Here is a 20,978-nt window from a genome sequence, read left to right on the forward strand (position 1 = left end):
ATTCTCGGAAGAATCCTGTCAGGATTCTCGGATGAATCCTGTCAGGATTCTCGGAAGAATCCTGTCAGGATTCTCGGAAGAATCCTGTCAGGATTCTCGGAAGAATCGTCTCAGGATTCTCGGAAGAATCGTCTCAGGATTCTCGGAAGAATCCTCCCAGAATTCTCGGAAGAATCCTCTCAGGATTCTCGGAAAAATCCTCTCAGAACTTTTGGAAGAATTCTCTCAGGATTCATGGAAGAATGCTCTCAGAATTCTTGGAAGAATCCTCTCAGGATTCTCAGAAAAATCCTCTCAGGTTTCTCAGAAAAATCCTCTCAGGATTCTCGGAAGAATCCTCTCTGGATTCTCGGAAGAATCCTCTCAGGTTTTCGGAAGAATCCTCTCAGGATTCTCGAAAGAATCCTCTCAGGATTCTCGGAAGAATCCTCTCAGGATTCTCGGAAGAATCTTCTCAGGATTCTCAAAAGAATCCTCTCAGGATTCTCAGAAGAACCCTCTCAGGATTCTCAGTAGAATACTCTAAGGATTCTCAGAAAAAGCTTCCCAGGGTTCTCGGAAGAATCCTCTCAGGATTCTCGGAAGAATCCTCTCAGGATTCTCGGAAGAATCCTCTCAGGATTCTCAGAAAAATCCTTTCAGAATTCTCAGAAGAATCCTCTCAGATTTCTCAGAAGAATCCTATCAGGATTCTCGGTAGAATCCGTAAAGGATTATCAAAAAAACCTCTCAGAATTGTTAAAAGAATTCTCTCAGGATTCTCGGAATAATCCTCTCATCATACTCGGAAGAATCCTCTCAGGATTCTCAGAAGAATCCTCTCAGGATTCTCAGAAGAATCCTCTCAGGATCCTTGGAAGAATCCTCTCAGGATTCTCGGAGGAATCCTCACAGGATTTTCAAAAGAATCCTTTCAGGATTCTCAGAAGAATCCTCTAAGAATTCTCAGAAGAGTCCTCTCAGGATTCTCAGAAGAATCCTCTCAAAATTCACAGAAAAATCCTCTCAGGATTCTTGGAAGAATCCTCTCAGGATACTCGAAAAAAATCCTCTCAGGATTCTCGGAAGAATCGTCTCAGGATTCTCGGAAGAATCCTCTCAGGATCCTCTCAGGATTCTCCGGAAGAATGCTCTCAGAATTCTTGGAAGAATCCTCTCAGGATTCTCAGAAAAATCCTCTCAGGTTTCTTAGAAAAATCCTTTCAGAATTCTCAGAAGAATCCTCTCAGATTTCTCGGAAGAATCCTCTCAGGATTTTCGGAAGAATCCTCTCAGGATTCTCGGAAGAATCGTCTCAGGATTCTCGGAAGAATCCTCCCAGAATTCTGGGAAGAATCCTCTCAGGATTCTCGGAAAAATCCTCTCAGAACTTTTGGAAGAATCCTCTCAGGATTCTCGGAAGAATGCTCTCAGAATTCTTGGAAGAATCCTCTCAGGATTCTCAGAAAAATCCTCTCAGGTTTCTTAGAAAAATCCTCTCAGGATTCTCAGAAGAATCCTCTCAGGACTCTCAGAAGAATCCTCTCAGGATTCTCGGAAGAATCCTCTCAGGATTCACGGAAGAATCCTCTCTGGATTCACGGAAGAATCCTATCAGGATTTTCGGAAGAATCCTATCAGGATTTTCGGAAGAATCCTCTCAGGATTCTCGGAAGAATCGTCTCAGGATTCTCGGAAGAATCGTCTCAGGATTCTCGGAAGAATCCTCCCAGAATTCTCGGAAGAATCCTCTCAGGATTCTCGGAAAAATCCTCTCAGAACTTTTGGAAGAATCTTCTCAGGATTCTCGGAAGAATGCTCTCAGAATTCTTGGAAGAATCCTCTCAGGTTTCTCAGAAAAATCCTCTCAGGATTCTCAAAAGAATCCTCTCAGGATTCTCAGAAGAACCCTCTCAGGATTCTCAGTAGAGTACTCTAAGGATTCTCAGAAAAAGCTTCCCAGGGTTCTCGGAAGAATCCTCTCAGGATTCTCGGAAGAATCCTCTCAGGATTCTCAGAAAAATCCTTTCAGAATTCTCAGAAGAATCCTCTCAGATTTCTCAGAAGAATCCTCTCAGGATTCTCAGAAGAATCCTCTCAGGATTCTCAGAAGAATCCTCTCAGGATCCTTGGAAGAATCCTCTCAGGATTCTCGGAGGAATCCTCTCAGGATTTTCAAAAGAATCCTTTCAGGATTCTCAGAAGAATCCTCTAAGAATTCTCAGAAGAGTCCTCTCAGGATTCTCAGAAGAATCCTCTCAAAATTCACAGAAAAATCCTCTCAGGATTCTTGGAAGAATCCTCTCAGGATACTCGAAAAAAATCCTCTCAGGATTCTCGGAAGAATCGTCTCAGGATTCTCGGAAGAATCCTCTCAGGATCCTCTCAGGATTCTCCGGAAGAATGCTCTCAGAATTCTTGGAAGAATCCTCTCAGGATTCTCAGAAAAATCCTCTCAGGTTTCTTAGAAAAATCCTTTCAGAATTCTCAGAAGAATCCTCTCAGATTTCTCGGAAGAATCCTCTCAGGATTTTCGGAAGAATCCTCTCAGGATTCTCGGAAGAATCGTCTCAGGATTCTCGGAAGAATCCTCCCAGAATTCTGGGAAGAATCCTCTCAGGATTCTCGGAAAAATCCTCTCAGAACTTTTGGAAGAATCCTCTCAGGATTCTCGGAAGAATGCTCTCAGAATTCTTGGAAGAATCCTCTCAGGATTCTCAGAAAAATCCTCTCAGGTTTCTTAGAAAAATCCTCTCAGGATTCTCAGAAGAATCCTCTCAGGACTCTCAGAAGAATCCTCTCAGGATTCTCGGAAGAATCCTCTCAGGATTCACGGAAGAATCCTCTCTGGATTCACGGAAGAATCCTATCAGGATTTTCGGAAGAATCCTATCAGGATTTTCGGAAGAATCCTCTCAGGATTCTCGGAAGAATCGTCTCAGGATTCTCGGAAGAATCGTCTCAGGATTCTCGGAAGAATCCTCCCAGAATTCTCGGAAGAATCCTCTCAGGATTCTCGGAAAAATCCTCTCAGAACTTTTGGAAGAATCTTCTCAGGATTCTCGGAAGAATGCTCTCAGAATTCTTGGAAGAATCCTCTCAGGTTTCTCAGAAAAATCCTCTCAGGATTCTCAAAAGAATCCTCTCAGGATTCTCAGAAGAACCCTCTCAGGATTCTCAGTAGAGTACTCTAAGGATTCTCAGAAAAAGCTTCCCAGGGTTCTCGGAAGAATCCTCTCAGGATTCTCGGAAGAATCCTCTCAGGATTCTCAGAAAAATCCTTTCAGAATTCTCAGAAGAATCCTCTCAGATTTCTCAGAAGAATCCTATCAGGATTCTCGGTAGAATCCGTAAAGGATTATCAAAAAAACCTCTCAGAATTGTTAAAAGAATTCTCTCAGGATTCTCGGAATAATCCTCTCATCATACTCGGAAGAATCCTCTCAGGATTCTCAGAAGAATCCTCTCAGGATTCTCGGAGGAATCCTCTCAGGATTTTCAAAAGAATCCTTTCAGGATTCTCAGAAGTATCCTCTAAGAATTCTCAGAAGAGTCCTCTCAGGATTCTCAGAAGAATCCTCTCAAAATTCACAGAAAAATCCTCTCAGGATTCTTGGAAGAATCCTCTCAGGATTCTCGAAAAAAATCCTCTCAATATTCTCGGAAGAATCGTCTCAGGTTACTCGGATGTATCCTCTCAGGATTCCCGGAAGAATTCTCTCAGGATTCTCGGAAGAATCCTCTCAGGATTCTCGGAAGAATCGTCTCAGGATTCTCGGAAGAATCCTCTCAGAATTCTCGGAAGAATTCTGAAGATTCTCAGTAAAATCTTCCCAGGATCTAGATGGAATCCTCTCAGGATTCACGATATATTTCCTTGAAGATTTTTGATAGAATCCTCTCAGAATTCAGATCTGAATGTCATCTTACCAGAATTCAAACTGCAACTCTTTCAAGATTCAGAGTAGAGTCCTTCCAAAATGCAATGGAAACTTTCCAGGATTCAGAGTGGAATCCTACAAGGATTCAGAGTTGAATCATCCCAGAATTTAGAAATTGGAATCTATCCAGGATTTAGAGCGAAATCCTTTCAGGATTCAGAGTAGATACTTCCAGGAATCAGAGAGAAATCCTTTTAGGATTCAGAGTGGAATCCTTTCCAGAATTCGGATAGAACCCTTCCAGAATTTAGATTGGAATCTTTCCTGGATTCAGAATGGAATACTTCAAGGATTCAACGAGGAATTCAGAGCAGAATCCTTCCAGGATTTAGAGTGGGAATTCATCAGGATTTAGAGTGGAATCCTTCTGGGATTCAGAGTGGGCATGCTTCCAGTATTCAGAGTGGAATCTTCCAGGATCGAAAATAGAATCCTTTCAGTATTCAGGGTGGAATCCTTCCAGAATTCAGAGAGGAATCGTTTAGGATTCAGAGTAGAGTCCTTTCTTTAAGGGTTTAAAAGAAGTTCTGCCGGGATTCAGCGTACAATAAAAAAACAGGGTTCAGAGTGGAATCCTTCCAGGATTCAGAACGGAATTCTTCCAGGGTTTAAAATGAAATTCTTCTAAGATTCAGAGTGGAATCCTTTCAGCGTTATGGATGGTATTCTGTGAAAACAATTAATACAATTCTTCATGGATTTTAAGTAGAACTCTGAGGTTTGAACAAAATCCTCTTCTTAGTAGAATTCTTCCAAGATTTATTTTAGGACTCTTAGGGAAATCCTTCCTAGACCCAATGAAGTTCTTTTATAATGCAATCCTCGATTAACATCGATGTTAACAAACATCCACGTAAAACTGGCAACACTGCCAAGTGCACTCCCATTACTGGGTGCAGCCATCGCAGCAAAAACGCACACCAACTCTCCCCCACACAGGATGTACACTGTTTCGGAATGGAACCATCCAAAATGTACCCACCCAAACACAGCCAGACTCGCAGAATGCAAAGGAAAAGCTAGGAAGGAGCTTTTCTGGAAATGCTTCGAATGAGCGACCGAGACTGGGAACAATCGGAAATGTTGGGCCAACCAAAAACAAATCAAAATCGGCAAATCAAGTGGGAAAGGCGAAACTCAGGTAGAGAAACTTACTCCAGTGATTAAGAAATGATTCGAATGATATGAATTCCTAGTGGCACAGATCTCGACGAAGTTTCTTCGTCAAAATATCACACATTTTCAACACACAAATGGAACCCAGGAAAGTTGGCAGTGGCTTCTATCACACATATTGCTTCTTCACGCGCAGGATATTCACAATCTTCGGTGCAACCCAGTCAACACTAAACTTTCACATTTCAAAACCGCACCGAAAAACCACAAACTATTATTACCATTCAGAATTTGGCGATTTTCTTTTCCCGAAAAAAAGAGCTGGGAATCGCACCGAACCGAACGCCCGGAAAATGGTCGGTATAGACAACAGAATCCTGACAGTTTTACGACCGTCTTCGACGAGCAGAGGAAAACGCCGCCACCGCCGTCGCCGTCGCAAATTTGTAATGGTGTGTGTGTGGAAACGCACACGCAGAGAAACGAGCTTTTCCAACCATCGAACGACTGGGACGACGCTCCCCATTGAGGTGGGCTGCTTTCAGGGGGTGGTTTGAGGATAATTTTTGTTATGTTTGGCGAAATGGCGAGTGGAGAACAGAATAGACTGACTATGTTTAGAGAGAAGGATGAAGTGAGAATATCTCTGAGAAAATATTTGTGTGAGCTTTATATAGAGCGAGAAGTATGCTGAGACAAGAGCTTTCAAATGAAACTACTCCTTAAGTTCGAACGAAAAAAAAAAAATATTGAAAATTTGTTGAAAATGGAATCCTAATATATCTAACTTTTTAGGATGGAAGACTCATTTTGAAGATCAGCTCCTTACCAGAGGTCCATTGGAAGTCCTTGTCAACATTTTTGTAGGGCATCCTTTTAAGGATTTCTCTTTTCAGGATTTCGGTTGGGGTTCTTTTTCAGGGTTTATCGTTAAAAATCCTTATCAGAATTTTTCGTTGGGAACCCTTGTCAGGATTTCCGATTTGAATTCATATCAGGATAGCCACTGGAACTCCTTGTCTGGATTTCTGGTGAGTATCCTTGTCAAGATTTCCGTTGGAAATCCTTGCCCGGTTTTCCGTAGGGAATCCTAGTTAGAATTTCCGTTCGAAATCCTTGACAGATTTTTTTTCAGAATCCTGATAACAGGATTTCTTTCAGGACTCTGAGGATTCTGAGAAAAATCCCTTCAGGATTCTGAGAGCAATCCTTGTCAGGATTCTAAGAAAAATCCTTATCAGGATTTTGAGAAAAATCCTTATCAGGATTTTAAGAGGAATCCTTGTCAGGATTCTGAGAGTAATCCTGGTCAGGATTCTGAGAGGAATCTTTGTCAGGATTTTGAGAGGAATCCTTTTAGGATTCTTAGAGTAATCCTTGTCAGATTTCTGAGAGGAATCTTTCCAGGATTCTGCGAGGAATCCTTTCAGGATTATAGGAGCAATCAGGATTCTGAGAGGAATCCTTGTCAGGATTCTGAGAGGAATCCTTGTCAGGATTCTGAGAAAAATCCTTATCAGGATTTTGAGAAAAATCCTTATCAGGATTTTAAGAGGAATCCTTGTCAGGATTCTGAGAGTAATCCTGGTCAGGATTCTGAGAGGAATCTTTGTCAGGATTTTGAGAGGAATCCTTTTAGGATTCTTAGAGTAATCCTTGTAAGATTTCTGAGAGGAATCTTTCCAGGATTCTGCGAGGAATCCTTTCAGGATTATAGGAGCAATCAGGATTCTGAGAGGAATCCTTGTCAGGATTCTAAGAAGAATCTTTGTCAGGATTTTGAGAGGAATCCTTTTAGGATTCTTAGAGTAATCCTTGTCAGGTTTCTTAGAGGAATCTTTTCAGGATTCTGAGAGGAATCCTTCCAGGATTCTGAGATGAATCTTTCCAGGATTCTGAGAGGAATCCTTTCAGGATTATAGGAGCAATCAGGATTCTGAGAGGAATCCTTGTCAGGATTCTTAGATGAATCCTTGTCAGGATTCTGAGATGAATCTTTTCAGGATTCTGAGAGGAATTCGTCCAGGATTCTAGGAGGAATCTTTTCAGGATTCTGGGAGGAATCCATCCAGGATTCTGGGAGGAATCCTTTCAGGATTCTATGAGAAATCCTTCCAGGATTCTGAGAGGAATCCTTCCAGGATTCTGAGATGAATCTTTCCAGGATTCTGCGAGGAATCCTTTCAGGATTATAGGAGCAATCAGGATTCTGAGAGGAATCCCTGTCAGGATTCTTAGATGAATCCTTGTCAGGATTCTGAGATGAATCTTTTCAGGATTCTGAGAGGAATTCGTCCAGGATTCTAGGAGGAATCTTTTCAGGATTCTGAGAGGAATCCATCCAGGATTCTGGGAGGAATCCTTTCAGGATTCTATGAGAAATCCTTCCAGGATTCTGAGAGGAATCCTTCCAGGATTCTGAGAGAAATCCTTGTCAGGATTCTGAGAGTAATCCTGGTCAGGATTATAAGAAGAATCTTTGTCAGGATTTTTAAGAGGAATCCTTTTAGGATTCTTAGAGTAATCCTTGTCAGGTTTCTTAGAGGAATCTTTTCAGGATTCTGAGAGGAATCTTTTCAGGATTCTGAGAGGAATCCTTCCAGGATTCTGAGAGGAATCTTTCCAGGATTCTGAGAGGAATCCTTGTCAGGATTCTGAAAGCAATCCTGTCAGGATTTTGAGAGGAATCCTGTCAGGATTTTGAGAGGAATCCTGTCAGGATTTTGAGAGGAATCCTTGTCAGGATTTTGAGAGGAATCCTTGTCAGGAATTTGAGAGGAATCCTTTTAGGATTCTTAGAGTAATCCTTGTCAGGTTTCTTAGAGGAATCTTTTCAGGATTCTGAGAGCAATCCTTTCAGGATTCTGAGAGCAAACCTTCCAGGATTCTGAGAGCAATCCTTCCAGGATTCTGAGAGGAATCCTTCCAGGATTCTGAGAGGAATCCTTCCAGGATTCTGAGAGGAATCTTTCCAGGATTCTGAGAGGAATCCTTCCAGGATTCTGAGAGGTATACTTAACGAATTATGAGAGGAATCCTTCCAGGATTCTGAGAGGAATCCTTGTCAGGATTCTGAAAGCAATCCTGTCAGGATTTTGAGAGGAATCCTGTCAGGATTTTGAGAGGAATCCTTGTCAGGATTTTGAGAGGAATCCTTGTCAGGATTTTGAGAGGAATCCTTGTCAGGAATTTGAGAGGAATCCTTTTAGGATTCTTAGAGTAATCCTTGTCAGGTTTCTTAGAGGAATCTTTTCAGGATTCTGAGAGCAATCCTTTCAGGATTCTGAGAGCAAACCTTCCAGGATTCTGAGAGCAATCCTTCCAGGATTCTGAGAGGAATCCTTCCAGGATTCTGAGAGGAATCCTTCCAGGATTCTGAGAGGAATCTTTCCAGGATTCTGAGAGGAATCCTTCCAGGATTCTGAGAGGTATACTTAACGAATTATGAGAGGAATCCTTCCAGGATTCTGAGAGGAATCCTTGTCAGGATTCTGAAAGCAATCCTGTCAGGATTTTGAGAGGAATCCTGTCAGGATTTTGAGAGGAATCCTTGTCAGGATTTTGAGAGGAATCCTTGTCAGGATTTTGAGAGGAATCCTTGTCAGGAATTTGAGAGGAATCCTTTTAGGATTCTTAGAGTAATCCTTGTCAGGTTTCTTAGAGGAATCTTTTCAGGATTCTGAGAGCAATCCTTTCAGGATTCTGAGAGCAAACCTTCCAGGATTCTGAGAGGAATCCTTGCAGGATTCTGAGAGGGATCCTTGCAGGATTCTGAGAGGAATCCTTGCAGGATTCTGAGAGGAATCCTTCCAGGATTCTGAGAGGAATCCTTCCAGGATTCTGAGAAGAATCCTTGTCAGGATTCTGAGAGTAATCCTGGTCAGGATTCAAAGAAGAATCTTTGTCAGGATTTTGAGAGGAATCCTTTTAGGATTGTTAGAGTAATCCTTGTCAGGTTTCTTAGAGGAATCTTTTCAGGATTCTGAGAGGAATCCTTCCAGGATTCTGAGAGGAATCTTTCCAGGATTCTGAGAGGAATCCTTCCAGGATTCTGAGAGGTATACTTAACGAATTATGAGAGGAATCCTTCCAGGATTCTGAGAGGAATCCTTGTCAGGATTCTGAAAGCAATCCTGTCAGGATTTTGAGAGGAATCCTGTCAGGATTTTGAGAGGAATCCTTGTCAGGATTTTGAGAGGAATCCTTGTCAGGATTTTGAGAGGAATCCTTGTCAGGAATTTGAGAGGAATCCTTTTAGGATTCTTAGAGTAATCCTTGTCAGGTTTCTTAGAGGAATCTTTTCAGGATTCTGAGAGCAATCCTTTCAGGATTCTGAGAGCAAACCTTCCAGGATTCTGAGAGCAATCCTTCCAGGATTCTGAGAGGAATCCTTCCAGGATTCTGAGAGGAATCCTTCCAGGATTCTGAGAGGAATCTTTCCAGGATTCTGAGAGGAATCCTTCCAGGATTCTGAGAGGTATACTTAACGAATTATGAGAGGAATCCTTCCAGGATTCTGAGAGGAATCCTTGTCAGGATTCTGAAAGCAATCCTGTCAGGATTTTGAGAGGAATCCTGTCAGGATTTTGAGAGGAATCCTTGTCAGGATTTTGAGAGGAATCCTTGTCAGGATTTTGAGAGGAATCCTTGTCAGGAATTTGAGAGGAATCCTTTTAGGATTCTTAGAGTAATCCTTGTCAGGTTTCTTAGAGGAATCTTTTCAGGATTCTGAGAGCAATCCTTTCAGGATTCTGAGAGCAAACCTTCCAGGATTCTGAGAGGAATCCTTGCAGGATTCTGAGAGGAATCCTTCCAGGATTCTGAGAGGAATCCTTCCAGGATTCTGAGAAGAATCCTTGTCAGGATTCTGAGAGTAATCCTGGTCAGGATTCAAAGAAGAATCTTTGTCAGGATTTTGAGAGGAATCCTTTTAGGATTGTTAGAGTAATCCTTGTCAGGTTTCTTAGAGGAATCTTTTCAGGATTCTGAGAGGAATCCTTCCAGGATTCTGAGAGGAATCTTTCCAGGATTCTGAGAGGAATCCTTCCAGGATTCTGAGAGGAATACTTAACGAATTATGAGAGGAATCCTTCCAGGATTCTGAGAGGAATCCTTGTCAGGATTCTGAAAGCAATCCTGTCAGGATTTTGAGAGGAATCCTTGTCAGGATTTTGAAAGGAATCCTTGTCAGGATTTTGAGAGGAATCCTGGTCAGGATTTTGAGAGGAATCCTTTTAGGATTCTTAGAGTTATCCTTGTCAGGTTTCTTAGAGGAATCTTTTCAGGATTCTGAGAGCAATCCTTTCAGGATTCTTAGAGCAAACCTTCCAGGATTCTGAGAGGAACCCTTGCAGGATTCTGAGAGGAATCCTTGCAGGATTCTGAGAGGAATCCTTGCAGGATTCTGAGAGGAATCCTTGCAGGATTCTGAGAGGAATCCTTGCAGGATTCTGAGAGGAATCCTTGCAGGATTCTGAGAGGAATCCTTGCAGGATTCTGAGAGGAATCCTTGCAGGATTCTGAGAGGAATCCTTGCAGGATTCTGAGAGGAATCCTTGCAGGATTCTGAGAGGAATCCTTGCAGGATTCTGAGAGGAATCCTTGCAGGATTCTGAGAGGAATCCTTGCAGGATTCTGAGAGGAATCCTTGCAGGATTCTGAGAGGAATCCTTGCAGGATTCTGAGGGAATCCTTGCAGGATTCTGAGAGGAATCCTTGCAGGATTCTGAGAGGAATCCTTGCAGGATTCTGAGAGGAATCCTTCCAGGATTCTGAGAGAATTCCTTCCAGGATTCTGAGAAGAATCCTTCCAGGATTCTGAGAGGAATCTTTCCAGGATTCTGAGAGGAATCTTTCCAGGATTCTGTGAGGAATCCTTGTCAGGATTCTGAGAGGAATCCTTGTCAGGATTCTGAGAGGAATCCTTGTCAGCATTCTGAGAGGAATCCTTGTCAAGATTCTGAGAAAAATCCTTGTCAGGATTTTGAGAGGAATCCTTGTCAGGATTATGAGAGGTATCCTTGTCAGGATTCTGAGAAGTATCCTTGTCATAATTCTGAGAGCAATCCTGGTCAGGATTCTTAGAGGAATCTTTGTCAGGATTCTGAAATGAATCTTTGACAGGATTCTGAGAGAAATCCTTGTCAGGATTCTGAGAGGAATCCTTGTCAGGATTCTGAGAGGAATCCTTGTCAGGATTCTGAGAGGAATCCTTGTCAGGATTCTGAGAGGAATCCTTGTCAGGATTCTGAGAGGAATCCTTGTAAGGATTCTGAGAGGAATCCTTGTCAGGATTCTGAGAGGAATCCTTGTCAGGATTCTGAGAGGAATCCTTGTCAGGATTCTGAGAGGAATCCTTGTCAGGATTATGAGAGGAATCCTTGTCAGGATTCTGAGAGCAATCCTGTCAGGATTCTGAGAGGAATCCTTGTCAGGATTCTGAAAGCTGGAAGGAATCCTTTCAGGATTCTGAGGGGAATCCTTTCAGGATTCTGAGAGAAATCCTTGTCAATATTCTGAGAGAAATCCTTGTCAATATTCTGAGAGGAACCTTTTCAGGATTCTGAGAGGAATCCTTGTCAGGATTCTGAGAGGAATCCTTCCCATATTCTGAGAGGAATCCTTTCCGAATTCTGAGAGGAATCCTTCCGGGATTTTGAGAGGAACCTTGTCAGGATTCTGAGAGGAATCCTACCACGATTCTGAGAGGAGTCCTTCCAGGATTCTGAAAGGAATGCTTCCAGGATTCTGAGAGGAATCTTTCCAGGAAAAATCTTTCCAAGGTTCCGAGAGAATTGTTTCCAGGAATTTAAGAGGAATGCTTCCAGGATTCCGAGAGAAATCTTTGCAGGTTTCTGAGAAGAATCCTACCGGGATTCTGAGAGGAGTCCACTCAGGATTCTGAAAGGAATGCTTCCAGGATTCTGAGAGGAATACTTAACGAATTTTGAGAGGAATCCTTCCAGGAGAAATCTTTCCAAGGTTCCAGGTTCCAGGAGAATTGTTTCCAGGAATTGAAGAGGTATCCTTCCAGGATTCCGAGAGAAATCTTTCCAGGATTCCGAGAGAAAACCTTTCCGGATTCTGAAAGGAATTCTTTCCGAAGTCTGAGAGGAGCTCTAAGAGTAACTCTTTCCAGGATTCTCAGAGGAATCCTTTCAGGATTCTGATAGGAATCCTTCCAGGATTCTGAGTTGCATTTTTCAGGATTATGAGAGGAATCCTCCCAGCATTTTGAGGCGAATCCTTTCCGGATTCTGTGAGGAATCCTTCCCGGATTCTGAGAGGAATCCTTCCAGGATTCTGAGTGGAATTCTTCCAGGATCCTGAGAGGAATCCTGGTCAGGAGAAATATTTCCAGGATTCCGAGAGAATTCCTTCCAGGAATATGAGAGGAATGTTTCCTGGATTTCACGAGAAATCTTTCCAGGATTCCGAGAGAAATCCTTCCCGGATTCTGAGAGGAATCCTTTTCGAATTCTTAGAGGAACTCTGAGAGGAATCGTTTCAGGATTCTGAGAAGAATCCTTCGAGGATGCTTCGAGGAATCCTCCGAGGATTCTAAGAGGAATTTTTCGAGGATTCTGAGAGGAATCTTTCGAGGATTCTGAGAGAAATCCTTTCAAGATTTCGAGAGGAATCCTTCCAGGACTGTGAGAGTAATTCTTCCAGGATTCTGAAAATCTACCAGGAGTCTGGGAGGAACCCTCTCCTGATTTTGAGAGGAATACTTCCAAAAGTTTTAGAGAAATCCTTCCAGGACTTTGAGAGGAAACCTTCCACGATTCTGAGAAAAATCTTTCCAGATTTCTGAGAGGAATCCTTTCAGGATTCTAGGAAGAATCCTTTCAGGATTCTAGGAAGAATCCTTCCAGAATTCTGAGAGGATTTTTTTTATGATTCTGAGAGAAATCCTTGCCGGATTCTGAGAAGAACTCTTTCCAGAATTCGGAGAGTAATCCTTCCCGGATTCTGAGGAGAATTCTTCCTGGATTCTGAGAGGAATCCTTTCAGGATTTCTGATTCCCGGATTTTAAGAAGAATCCTTCCTGTATTCTGAGACGAATCCTTCCTTAATTTTCAGAGGAATCCTTTTTGGATTCTGAGAGGAATTCCTCCTGGATTCTGCACGGAATCCTTTTCGGATTCTGAGCGGAATCCTTCCAGGATTCTGGGTAGAATCCTTCTCAGATTCTGAAAAAAATCCGTTTAAAATTTTGCTCTTGTCAGGAAAATCTTCTTCAGGCTGCTCAGTGGAATACAAAATATCCAGTCTATTTCGATCCTATCAAAATGTTTTAAATTAGCTGTACCAAAACCGAATCAAACCCATCACCAACCATTATCACTGAGAAAAAAGGACCGCCACCGTTTCAAGTTGTGATCTCCATCCAGAACGGAAAACTTTTCCCCGTAATCACCCCATATTACCTTCCACAAGTGGCATTTATTAAATGGGCAACTAGGCCACAACCGAAACGAACCGAAGTAATATCGAACCCATTCGACGAACCATCGGAGGCAAAATTGGCAAAACCCTTTTGGTAGCACAAGAAAAAAAAATACCCCCCATCCAGTTCAATGAAGCTTGACTCGAAACTTTTCAAATTAAAGTACTCGAGACTCTATTAAAACAATCTTCAGCTCGTAGTAGTGGAGCGTAGTGCTAGTGGTGCACACACAGTTGGAGGGTTCCATCGAGAGGTGCGGGTACCTCGTCGACTCCTCTCGAAATCACTTTCAAGATTCATATTCCCAGAGTTTGTCTCTCGTGTACCAGGGTACACTAGACTGGAAACGCGCGGGTAGACGGGCAGACGACGAAGGCTGCCTGACAGGAGAGAAAAAGTCATAAATGCGCATGTTCCGGAAAAATTATCATCTCTGTCGGGGTTGGAGCCTGTGCCAGGGGGAAACCCCCCTCGTACGTGTGTGCGAAAAACCTAAAGTAGAACGCAGACAAGTGGACCTTTAACTTTTCGTGGAAATTCCGAAGCAAATCTAGCCCAGGGTCCTCGATTCAAGTGAGGAAACAAAGAGTGCCGCCTATCGTGGTCAGTTGTTCCGAATTTGGAGGATTTAGGCAGGAGATCTTGAACTCCATCAGGGGAATCAACGTTTTGGAAACTCTTACGTTGTCGGAAACTCTTATAGATCGTGAACTTCTTCTCAAACATCTTGAAGAAAAGAAGCACACTTTTTTACTTATGACGACAAAACTGAACGTTTGTTCAAAGTCGTCTTGAAAGGTCTCTCAAGTGACTGTAAGTCACCTGAAGAGATCAAAAATGGAATAAATGATTTACTTCGTTTTGCCCCAGTCCAAGTAATCATAATGAAAAAGAGAACCCAATCTGGCATTTGTCGGAAGGGCTTTCTCAAGAATATTATTTAGTTCACTTTAACAAAAAATGATCTAAATAATATTTAAGCTTTAGAAAAAGCAAAACATATGGTCGATATCCGTGCGACATGGGAACATTTTCAGAAACCTGGAGAAAATTTTCAGAATCCCACTCAATACCGTTGGTGTCAAAAAGGGAGTCATGGTACCAAACATTACCACATGGATGTCTAATGCATGATTTGCGGAGGTTCTTCTCACGCTAAGGACGTTTGTTCTGTGAAGAAAGATACCAAAAAATGTGTATGCGCAAATTGCGGGGGCAACGATAAGTCTAACTTTTTGGATTGCCCTTGGCGCAAACGAATCGTTGAGGCTCGTACCAGGCAGATGAACGGTGACGCTTTTCGTAGCCGGAATTCACAAAGAAGATTCTTCAACGGTTCTAATTTTCCAGTTAACGATCGCTTGCTTAATAATCATACCCATCAGGTACATTATAATCATGCTCCACAATATTCTAATTTTCTTCCGACGGGTAATCATTTGAATCTTTTCAATTCGAATGAAAATACCCAAGGAAGTTTCTATGCAAATTTTGGTAAATTTAGCGATTTTTTTCATCATTTGCAACCAAAGCTTTTGAAACATCTATACTTATCTGTGATGCCACCCTCCAGCTCACCTTGCCAACCAGGGACAAGTGGGTAAGGGTGGCCCCACGTGTGTACACGTACCTTCGCACTCTATGTATCGAGGACACCCGACAAAAAAAAAGCGAAGCATTCGGAGCTTCTTTTTCCCCATCATTACCTTCGCAAACCTACACGGCGGCAGCAGGCGGCAATACGAGATGTTGAAAGTTCACGTGCAGCTACTCACGGTGCTCTTTTGCCGCCTTTCGATTGAGGGGAGCTGGGAAAGTTTTTAATTGTCCTTAAGGCGACCTCTTCATTTGGCTCGTATTCCCGACGAGAGTCATATAACACGTTAATATCATTAGCAGTTGAAAATAACAAAAGTTGAAATAGTTTTGTTCTCAAGATGGGTTTGTTCCAACTAATTTTTTATATCTAATTTATCACAACATTTGTTACAGAAGCACATTCTGTAACAATTTTGTTGTTTCATAACAACTAGTGATATCGAAAAAAACCCATCAAAGAACCACATTCCGTTATAATTTTGTTCCATCCCATCTGGTCGGGTACCGATTGCGACAAGGACGAAGACGTCGACGAAAACGGTGACGAGACTGGTACCGCTCGCTCGCGCTCGCTTTTCACGACCTAATGGGGCGCTATTCAGTTGTTTTAATTATGTCATAGAAAAGCGCGTAGAAAGGAGTCTTAACTTTTTGCTGAACGAAGGCGGTTTGTTCTTAATAATACACAGAGGGAATGACACTGCTGCTGCTGCTGAATGGAAGTCGGTGCCATGCTTCGGTTATTATAACTTTCTTGAAGGGAACATTATGGCGCGGAATTGGTTCATTGTATTGCGATTGTTGAATAAATCAGGTGATGGGAAGGTTCGTATTCGTAGGTGACGAGTATCCCTTTATGTTTTTTGACGAATATTGATTATATTGGGAAATTTCAATGGAATCATTTGGGTAATTTTTTTGGACATCTTGACAAGTTTTCCGTTAGAAGAACTAGAGGGAAACCTAACAAAAACTCCACTTAAAACCCAATAAGTATGTCATTGAGAATCCTGTCTAGAATTCATTTGGGAATCCTGAATAAAATTCTAATGAGAATCTTGCGCATTATGACGAGGATTCCGATGAGAGTTCTGTAGAGGATTCCAATGGGAATACCGTCGAAGAATACTCACATTTAGAATCTTAATGAGCATAGTGCTGTACAAACTGATAAGGAGCTCATTAGAATATCAGGCGTGGATTATATTGGGAATCCAAACCAGCATGTTATTATTGAGACCCTAAAGAGGTTTCTGGTGATAATTTGTCCATTGGGGATCCTGACGAGGATTCTATTGGAAATCGTGATGAGATTTACGCTAGGAATCCTGACGAGGATTCCATTTAGAATCGAGCGTTCTACTGGAAACCCTAAAGAGCCTTCCATTGGGAATCCTAACGCGTATTACATTGAGAATCCGGACGAGGTTTCTGTTAGGAATCCTGACGAGATTTTTTTGAGGATCCTTTCGAAAGTTCTATAGTAAATTCTAATGAGCAATCCATTGAGAACACTGGTAAGGCAGTAATTTAGAATCGTGACGACAATTCTGTGGGATAACCTGTTGTACATTTTACTGAGAATCCTGACGAGGATTCCGCTTGTAATCCTGACCAAGAATTCGATTTTAATCCTGACACGGATTCAACTGCGAATGCTTATGAAGTTCTGATGAGGATTCCGTTGAAAATCTTGCGTCTGCTTAGAATCCTTACGTACGTTGAGAGTTCTGTCCAGAATTTCATTGAAGATCCTGTCGAGAATTACTTTAAGAATCCCAACGAGCATTCTATTGTAAACCCCGAAATCTTGACGAGGATTCCATTAAAGGTCCTAACGATTGTATTGGGAGCCCTGACGAGAATTCTTTTGAGAATTCTGGAAAAGTATTCCATTAATAATCCTGTGTAGTAATCCAATGGAAATATTGACGTGTATTCTATCGTTAGGTGTTCTGAATTCCATTGCAGGAATCATGACAAAAATTCCACTGGGAACCCCAATGTGCACTCCATTGCGAATTCCAACAAGAATTCAATTGGGAATCCTAACGAGTATTCTATTGGGAATCTTAACGAGATTTCTATTGGGAATCCTGATGAGAATTTTATTTGGAATATTGTCCAAGATTACATTGAGAATCCCAACAAACATTTCACTAGGAATCTTGACCTGAATTGGATTGGAAACCCTAACCAGCAATCTATTTAGAATTCTGACGAGGATTCTTCTGATAATCCGGCTATCGAGGATCCTTATTACATTGGGAATCCTGACAAGAATTACATTAATTATCCTGATAATGTTTACGTTGAGGATCCTAACAAGGAATGTATTCAAAATCCTAACGAAGTTTCTATAGAATTGTTGACGAACATTCCATTGGAGATCCTGACGTGTATTCTCCATTCATAATCCTGATGATTATTCTATTTAAAATCTTGACAAGTGCTTTATTGAGGGTCCTATCAAAAAATCCATCGGGAATCTTGTCCATATCATTTGGTTACATTGATATTCCTAATTAGCAGACTACTGTTAACCTTGACGAGCCTTCTATTAAGAATTCTGACGAGGAATTGTGCTAGGATTCCTGACAAGAATTCCATCGGGAACGTAATACTCGTCTACGTTGGGAATCTTTACGAGGATTCCATTGAAAATCCTGACAAGGGTTTTTCAGGGAGGTCTGTCCAGGATTGCATTGGAAATCCAGACGATGATTACATTGAGAATCCTCCCGAGCATTCAAATCCGATGAGGATATTTTGAATCATGACAAGGATTGCATCGATAATCCTGACGAGGAATAAATTAATCGTGATAAGGATTATGCGGGATATCCTCAAAAACATTCAATTGAGAATTCTGACAAGGATCCTTAACGAGCATTCCATTGGGAATCATGAAGATCGTTCATTAGGAAACAATTGGGAATCCTAACGAGTATTCTATAGAGAATCTTGACGAGATTTATATTAGGAATCCCAATGAGGATTATATTACTGTCGAGGATTACACTGGGAATCTTAACGAGCATTTCACTAGTAATCTTGACAATCGTTCCATTGGGAATCCTGACGTGAATTGGATTGGAAACCCTGATCAGCTTTCCATTGAGAATCCTGACGAAGATTTTTCTGATAATCCGACTATTGAGGATCATGATAAGAATTACGTCTGACGAGAATAACATTTAATATTCTGACAATATTTACGTTAAGAATCGTAGCAAGGACTTTATTCAAAATCCTAACGAAGATCTTTTCGAATTGATGACGAACATTCCATTGGGGATCCTGACGTTTATCCCATTAATAGTCCTAATAGTATTGTATTGAAAATCTTGGTAAGTATTTTATCGAGAGAACTATCGAAAAATAAATTGAGAACCTTGTCGAGATCATTTGGTATTACATTGGTATTCTTAATGAGCATACTACTTTCTACCTTGACGAGCATTCCTATGGGAATCCTGAGGGGAATCTTGACGGGAAATCCATTAGGATTTAGGAATTCTATTGGAATTCCTTACGAGTATTGCGTTGGGAATCTTTACGGGGATCCATTGAGAATCCTGTCGAAGAAGTGAATTGAATCCTGACAAGGATTCCACCGTGAGTTCTTTCGAGGATTACATTGAGAAAAATCTATGACAAAAGGACGGAAGACAAAAGGTCGATAGGACAAAAGGGCGAACAACAAAAAAGAAGGGACAAAAGGTCGATTTTTTTTTTTCAAAAGAAGGAAAACTTTCCCTAGCAAATCATGTTCGACCTTTTGTCCTTTCGACCTTTTGGCTTTTCGACCTTTTGTCCATATACCCATTGAGAACCCTCACGAGAAATCAAATCCGACAAGGTTAATATGAATCATCAATCGTGATAAGGATTATGTGGGGAATCCTGACAAGCATTAAGTTGAGAATTCTGACGACAATTCGGTTTGGAATCCTAAACGAGCATTCCATATGGAATTTTGACGATTATTGATTTTAAATCGTGACAAGTATTTCATTGGGAGTCTTACTGAGAATTTCATTGAGATCCCTGTCGAAGCTTACATAGCATGATATGTCTAAACTAGCAGATTATAAAAACAAAATGCACATCTGATTTTTCTCGCTAGAGATCAGTATTTGGAATATGTTTTCATTATCGAAAGGTTGTTTAGTTTGTTTATGGACAGTTCTGAGGCACTATCATTGATGAAGCGTATACTTCCTTCTTCCTGGCGCTACGTCCTGGCAGGGACAGAGCTTTCTGTGTCAATGATTATTTTCCTTTTATTTGAGCACTGCTGATCAGAGGATAAGAGATTGAAGATATCTCTCGCACTATTTTCGGTGCTTTTTTTGGCAAAATCTCGCAAAAATTTCTTTCAGGGTCCTTTACCTTAGAAAATGTTCCATTTATTACGTCACGCAAATCGGGAGAATGTTCATACTTTCTTTTCCTCCTCACACTTTTCCTATGTTAAAAGCCGTGCTAGTCAAGAGACGGGGTTGGTGGTCCAATGGCTATCGCTTCTGCTTCATATGCAGAAGGTCATGGGTTCAATACCAGGCCCGTCCCTTTCCTCGTACTTTGTAGTTGTATCTTTCACTTGCTTCTATCTACCACTCTTAATATATCACAGTTGATCTATCACAGTTCATAGCATTTGCTAGAACCCGAGACGGACAAAAAAACCGTTTCCCTACGCTTCCATTCTTCCATCACTATAGCGCCTTTAGCGCCTTTCCTTACGCCTGATACAGAGGCAATCTGCTAACCAAACCAGCAAGCCTCTCTGCTATAAAAAATACCTCACACCTTCACCCTTCCCGCATGAACTGGCATAGATGCAGTGGTATATACGGTCTACCGTGGGAGCCAGTGAATGCATCATCAACTCCTTCCCCTTACCCTCATTGGTCTGCATTCTGACGTGGCAGGCACCATTGTTGCCTAAAAAATAGAAGATCACCAGCACTTATACACTGAGGATGCCTGTTAGTCCCTAGCAGTCATTCGGTTGGTTCCTTGTGTAAGTGCAGCTGATCTGGCGATACTGGAGTAGCAACCACGGGCGGCCAATCAAGCTTAAGCTCAAGCTCAAGTTAAAAGCCGTGCTAGTCAAGTTTTTGAAAACTACCCTTACCCTAGAACCAACCTTTTTCAACCCCGGGCCAAATCGCAGAAATAATTTTGTATGGCGGGCCATATTATTGAATGTACAGATATGACTGTGGCCCACATTTTTGAATGCATGACGTCTGACAGAAGTTAGTAAATGAAGTTTATGGAATCTGACAAAAAAACAGTGAATGAAACAATTTTCATTTGTGGAAATCGAAAAACAGATAATAGCTGATAAGGATTCTGGAGAATAGTGTGAGAGTCCTTTTCAAAATTATGTAATATTCTAGTCCAGAGACCAGAATATTTTGAAGAATCTATCCAAGAAATTTTGCACTCTGTGGGAAAAAGGCCAGAGATTTTATAAAAATCATGCTCCAAATGCTGTCAGAGTATTATTAGAATGAGTTGGTATATGTCAAAACCCTTATCTTGTCTATAATCATTTCAAAATACTACTTTAGAATCTTTGAGAATGCTAACCAGTATTTAAAAAGAAACTAGCTCAGAATTCTATTATAAATTTGCTCAAGATTTTGTAAAAATTTAACATAACTTTGATAACTTTTAGAAAATTAGTGTTAGGAATTTTTCAAAAATCTGGTTCATGGTTTTATGAAAAGCCTGTCGTTTCCATAATCCTGCCTAGGATTCTGTGTGAATCACGCTCAGGTGTTGGTAAAATTGTTTCCAGGATTCTGTGAGAGTATTCGCCCAGTGCAATTATGATTGAAAACTTAGTTTTTTGGCAATGGGCTTTGTTCAGGGTTAA

General features: G+C 41.3%; 1 protein-coding gene across 3 annotated transcripts in view; it reads right to left on the minus strand.

Moving 5' to 3' along the window:
* LOC5569422 (serine/threonine-protein phosphatase 4 regulatory subunit 1) overlaps positions 1-20,978 on the minus strand; it is a 674,626-nt gene that overhangs the window by 303,739 nt on the left and 349,909 nt on the right. The window contains exon 1 of one of the 3 annotated variants that reach the window (XM_021841887.1): positions 5,076-5,388. The exons of the other annotated variants lie outside the window; for them this stretch is intronic. The gene's annotated coding sequence lies outside the window, so the exon portion shown is untranslated. Of the gene's footprint in view, positions 1-5,075; positions 5,389-20,978 lie in introns of those variants that run through there. 3 annotated transcript variants of the gene reach the window in all.

The sequence above is a fragment of the Aedes aegypti genome, chromosome 2 (genome assembly GCF_002204515.2).
Source record: "Aedes aegypti strain LVP_AGWG chromosome 2, AaegL5.0 Primary Assembly, whole genome shotgun sequence".
In the NCBI taxonomy this organism is placed as follows: Eukaryota; Metazoa; Arthropoda; class Insecta; order Diptera; family Culicidae; genus Aedes; species Aedes aegypti.